At 31.2% G+C, this 6,724-nt stretch overlaps 1 long non-coding RNA gene across 1 annotated transcript; it reads right to left on the reverse strand.

Moving 5' to 3' along the window:
• Positions 1-752: 752 nt before the first annotated feature.
• Positions 753-4,711, reverse strand: LOC110710777. The gene is made up of 3 exons (XR_002509209.1): positions 4,185-4,711; positions 3,177-3,260; positions 753-1,016 (listed from the first exon to the last, which is right to left on the reverse strand). It is a non-coding gene; the product is annotated as an uncharacterized LOC110710777 (long non-coding RNA).
• Positions 4,712-6,724: the final 2,013 nt, after the last annotated feature.

Raw genomic sequence — 6,724 nt, forward strand, 5'->3', positions numbered from 1 at the left:
GCTCGAATTAGAAAAATAAGGACCACAATCGCACAAAATTAATGTTTTATTTTACGGGATGCTTTGTAAAGAATAAGTCAAAATCACAATGGTACCATATGTATAAAAATAAAATTTGGGTAGCATATGGAAAAAGCAGATTTACAATGGTACCAAATGGAAAATCCTTTTTTTTTTTTTACTTTTTATCTTTTATTTCTATTCCACAGGCTAAAACCTTTTTTATATAGTAAACTAGTTCTTTATTCAAGCAACACTCGGATTGTAACACCCCCAATTTACTAGCTAAAATATAAACAATAAGGGCTTGTTCTCTTACGTTGAAATTCAGTTCAGTTCAGTTCAGTTCAGTTCAGCTCAGCTCAGCTCAGTTAGTTCAATTCAGTTCAGTTCAGTTCAGCTCCTAATTTCCTTCTTTTATAAAATATTCATTCAGTTCAGTTCAGCTCAGTTTAGCTTAGTTCAGTTAAGTTCAGTTCAGTTCAGTTTAGTTCAGTTCAGCTCAATTCAGTTCAGTTCAGTTCAGCTGAATTCAGTTAATGAGAACAGACCCTAAATAAAGGAAAAATAAACAACTTTTAAATAAAATTGCAGAAGCATACACCTAAATCGGAGGTATCACCGCTATACTCAAACAACCTGTTAAGTGTTAAGGCTTACAAATCCCAATAATTACAACCCAATAAACTAGGTGAGCTATTTATACAACTTTACAAACTCGTGACAGCATACTAATCGTGTAACACCCCCGATTTACTAACTGATAATAAACAATAAATAAAGGGAAAATAGACAACCTTTAAATAAAATTGCGGCAGCATACACCTAAATCGGAGGTATCACCGCCACACTCAACAACATGTCGAGTGTTAAGGCTTACAAATCCCAATAAATACAACCCAATAAATCTAGGTGAGCTATTTATACAACTTTACAAACTGGTTACAACATACTAATCGAAACACTTGAGCTCATTTAGCTACAATCACTCGATCAACCTGCTTAAATAATCTTGACTGCTCACCATTAAGGACAAATTCCAAAATAGATCGTCGCAGGGCCACCATAAGAAAAAGACATGGCCGCAAACACAAGTAGTACAACAAACAAACAAACACACGTTAGCAAAAAGGTGAGTAATCACCACATATCAAAATACAGAGTATAATAAAATAATAGACAATACTAGCTCAATTAAACAATGTAGTTCGAAACTACATTACACATTGTACTCTGAAAAAAATAACCTTTATCAACTCAACCTCAAATAATAATACGAACTTTTACTCAATTAACTCATATTACCCATAAGTGTGCCATGCTCTTTGTTTTATACCTAGCCTTGGACATGGGTAATTCGAATAAAACCAACAAGTATAAAAACTTGAATACTCCCAATAACCAGAAAACACCTTGAACCAGACCACATACGGGCCAATTCCCACTGTAGGGGACCATATACTACAAGAAAATCCATTTTTGGCAACAAAAAATGTCGTTGCTAAAAAACCTTTGTCGTCGCAAAAAATCACTTTAGCAACGACTTTTGTCGTTGCATGGTCGTTGCGCGTGTAGGCGTTGCAAAAAATATGACAACAACTTTTGTCGTTGCTAAAACTCTGTTTTACACAACGACTTTTTTTGTTGCTAAAATAATGTCGTTGCCATACATTGTATTTCATGATATAAGTATACTCATTTATTAAAACATCATACATATCCAAACTCCCAAAGGTCCTTCAGTTCTTTAATTAAAGGTTGAAGATAAACATCAATATTTCTTCCGGGACTCGTGGGTCTCGGAATGAGTAGAGATAAGATGAAATAATGAGGCTTCATACATATCCAAGGAGGTAAGTTGTAAGGAATAAGAACAACAGGCCAAATACTATGTTGAGAATTATCAAAAGGTTGGAAACCATCACAAGCTAATCCAAGTCTAACATTGCGTGCATCTCTGGAGAATGAAGTATACTCCTCATCAAATGATTTCCTGCAGCAGAATCAGTTGGATGCCTCATTACCTCATCATCCACCCTTTCTTCTTTATGCCATCACATATCTTTTGCGGTCTTTCTTGACATATATAACCTTTGTAATCTGGATTTCAATGGAAAGTGTCGTAGCACCTCGTGTGGCACTTTTTTCGTTCCATTACAAGCACCTTCAGGAACATTCTTGTATCTAGGTAAGCTACAGGTAGGACACTTATCTAGATGTTCATTTTGTTTCCAATAAAGAATACAATCATTTTTACAAGCATCAATCTTCACACACTCAAGACCCAAATTGGAAATCAATTTCTTTACCTCATAATATGAATCAGGATGATTAGTTCCCCATGCTTCCCCTTGCAATTTCAGTAAACTATCAAAAGGGCTATCACTCCAGTTATTTAAAACCTTCAAATGCAGCGGCCTTACTATATAAGACAGCTTTGACATTGTTGTGCCATTAGAGGTCAATGGCTCTTCATATTCTTTCAAAAGATGGTAAAACATTGTTGCATCTCAAGTTGGTTCTTCATTAAAATCATAGTCATTTAGATGATCCCCCTGCGTACCAGGTACCCCAAATGCATCTTCTAACATATGAACTCCACTATCATCACTTTCCATTCCATTTCCATCTCCATCTTCCATACCACTATTGTTACCACTCGGAGAATTACTTACCTTTTCACCATGAAGGTCCCATATAGTGTAATACTCATACATTCCTGACTTTGTAAATCAAACCTCACATCACACCTTTTTTTATACACTAAATTACGACAATTATCACAAGGACACCTAATAGTGGCAGTATTATCATCCTCTATGACATTAGAAAAGGCAAAGTTCAAGAAATTATCAACACCCTTTATGTACTCGACAAGTGAACGATCATTTATTTTCATCCATTCCTTATCAAAAGTCATTCCCTAAATTCACATTAATATAAATAAGATAAAAAAATTCTAAAATGTTCAATGAAATAGCATACATATAATTTATGTACAATCATACAAATATAACATAAGTATCCATTTAAATGACAAACAATCCTAATTATACTAACATGCCTTAATTTAAAATATATAAAACAATCACAACTTTGACTTGAACCATATGAATATTAAAATTAAAAATAAAAAATTTATAAAAAAAAACTTTGAAATAGGATAAGAGTATTACCAACCAGATAGCTTGCTATAGCTCAAAAAGTTTTCTCCTTTGGTTACTTCGATTTTCTAGCAGCTAGCTACTAATTATGTGTCTCTGTAAAGGAAAAGAATGTAATGTAAAATCAAACAAGAAAACTTGTTAAAGTGGCCTACTTTAACTAAAATAGTTTTCATCTTGGTTAAGTTGAATTGCTATCAAATCTAGTGAATGAAACCTTTTTAGATACATGGACGAATTTGCTATTTTCTAACAGTGTAAAATACTACTTTTCTATAGTTAATCCCAAAAATATTGAATATGTGAGTTTATTTTACAGATATACATACACATTTAAAATTTAATAATTAAAAGAAACCTCAATTACAACAATAACAAGACATACATGGGCTTAGTTCTACACCTCAACCTCTAAGCAAATACTGCACAGAAATTATTTGCAAAAAAATAAATAAATAATAAAGCCATTAAATTAAAACTAATAGAAATTATCATTCAATGTAGTAAACAAGTAATCTATTAACTTTACAAACAATAATTAAATAGAAAGTTGCTTTTGACATTGCTTTCAAATATGACAGTCACATAATCAACCCACCTCTTCTAAACTGTAGTAGTACTAGATCGAACCTAGTCCTTAATTAAAAAATTGTTCAATTGACTAATACATGCAAGATATCTAATAAATTATTTCAAAACTATAAGAAGAGTATCTAAAGATGTTAACTATAATAGTAACATGTAATTTATTACTCCAAATTATATCCCAAAAAATATGATAGAAATCACATTCAACTCCACAATAGTTTACCCCTAAACTCAGTTACTCAGATTTACAAGCAAATAGCTTAATTTTTTCCACAAAAAATTTAAAAAAAAAGAGCAAATTTCTTAATTTACCGTAATTGTCAAATAATAGGTCACAATTTAACATTATATGAAAAAAAATTCATTTTTTTATACAGAGTAGAGTATGAGATTGTAGGACTACAAAATAAAAAATAAAAAGAAAGAACTAACCTCTTGTTACTTGCTATTAGAGTAGTACCAAGAAGAAATCATCACAGCTAGCTAATGTCAAAATTCATACCCACAAGAATTACCTTTTTTTTAGACAAACACTAACTCCCAAAATTATATCGCACCAAATGATTCAAGCAATTTGGGCTAAGAAGTAATTTATTTAGAATTTATAATTTTTTTTGAGGTGAAATAATAGATAATTTTAGTAAGCTTAATTTGTAGTTGTTTTGGATAATTTTGTAGTTGCTTTGAATTTTGGAGTGGCGAAAATTTGGGGTGGCGAGATGAAATAAGGGTTAGGCGGGGAAGAAGAAGGATAAAAGGTTCTGGGTTTGGGAAAGTAAAATATACAGTACAACTTTATTTTGTTTTATCAATTTTTTATTATTATTTTTGTACTTTTTAGGTTTGTAGTCATAAATACAGCAACAACATTGTCGTTACAATTAAAAGCGGTATATTTAGCAACGATTAAAGTTGTTACCATTAATTATTAGAAAGATTTGCAACAAATATGGTCGTTGTAAAAAATTAAGATATATTTTGCAACGACACTTATCGTTGTGGAAAGCAGTCTCAAATTTTCACATGGCCCGCGCTTGAAATTTTGATGGAGGGAAATGAAAATGAATATATTGCAACGATATTGACGTTGTTAAAATTAATATTAGCAACAATAATTAAGTCGTTGCTAAAGAGTTGTAGCCAAAAATGGGTTTTCTTGTAGTGATAGAAAAATAAATAATAAAGATTGTACCTCATTCTTAACTCATGATCATTATCTCATTACCAACATGCCAAGGACTAAGGTCTATAACGCCGAGCCTCAAATCAATAACAAAATAATAATTCTCACCCTTTTGATCTCATACATCGATCAAATAATCATTTACAACTAATAAATAATATCTCAACAATGGCACAGATTTCCAAATAACATAACAATTCAAACTCGATTCAATCGTAGTATATCTCAACTCTTATAGGGCAATCATACTAGTTACCAAATGTAATCAATTCTCAACCCAAAAATAATACTCTGCATTAGGAACCCTAAAACCTCGATATAATACTCCCTATAGAAACAACATTAAAAACCCTATAAATTATAACACAATAAATATAATCAATAATATAACAAAATAATACGACAATTAAATTATATATCACGACATATTAACCAATATATACACAAAACTTGATTATCATACGAATAACAGCAAATCATAGTATTTGCACATAATAATACAAAAGTATATCACAAACAACTCCAATAAAAGTTTCGTGTGATTACCTTTGACATAGCACAATGAAACAACAATATTCAAGGCAAAGTTAGATCAACTGACGTTGCAATTTGCAACAGCTTCTATATTGATCTCACAATATAAGTCATCATCATTTAAATCCATAGTCAAGATAATGGATATTAGAGAATGAAATAATAGTTTATAAGAAGAAACAAATTTGGGATTGATTAGCACATCTCACGGCAATTGGAAAACGGCTGCGGCTTTCCCCCTTTTTTTTTCTTCTAAAATACAATTATTTTATTAGGGTTGAAATAATTTATAGTTCGTAAACAAAAGTTCTAATAGACATAAAATAGGTTTTAAAAATTACTTTATTTATTTTTTTCTACAAAATATATTATATAAAATCGTAAAATATCCGGGTGTTACATATCGAAACTCTTAAGCTCCTTTAGCTACGATAACTTGATCAACTTTCTTAAACAATCTTGACAGCTCGCCATTAAGGACAAATTTCTAAACAGATCGTCGCAGGGCCACCATAAGAAAAAACATGGTCGCAAACACAAATAACAGAACAAACAAACACACACACGTCAGCAAAAAAGCTGAGTAATCACCACTTATCATAACGCAAAGAATAATAGTATAATTAATATGATTAACTCAATTGAACAGGGTAGTTCGAAACTACATTACACATTGTACTTTGAAAATAACTTTTGTCAAACTCAACCTCAAACAATAATACGATCCTTTACTCAATTAACTCACATATCCCATAAGTGTGTCGTGCTCTTTGTTCTATACCTAGCCTTGGACATGAGTAATTCGAATAACAAACCAACAAGTACAAAAACTTGAATATTCTTAATAACCAGAAAACACCTTGAACCAGACCACATACTACAGGCCAATTCCCACTATAGGGGACAATAGAAAATAAATAATAAATATTGTACCTCATTCTTAACTCATGATTATCATCCTCTTAACATGTCAAGGACTAAGGTATATAAGTATATAACACTGAGCCTCAAACTAAGAACAAGATAATTATTCTCAACCTTTTGATCTCATACATTGATCAAATAATCATTTACAAACTAATAGATAATATCTCAATAATGACACATGTTCCCAAATAACATATCAATTCGATTCATAAATATCTCAACTCTTAGGGCAATAATACTAGCACCCAAAATCAATTAATTCTCAACCCAAAATAATATCTGTATTAATAACCCTAAACCTCGATAAAACAATACTCCATACACCAAC

This window comes from Chenopodium quinoa, unplaced genomic scaffold (genome assembly GCF_001683475.1).
Source record: "Chenopodium quinoa cultivar QQ74 unplaced genomic scaffold, ASM168347v1, whole genome shotgun sequence".
NCBI classification, from domain to species: Eukaryota; Viridiplantae; Streptophyta; class Magnoliopsida; order Caryophyllales; family Amaranthaceae; genus Chenopodium; species Chenopodium quinoa.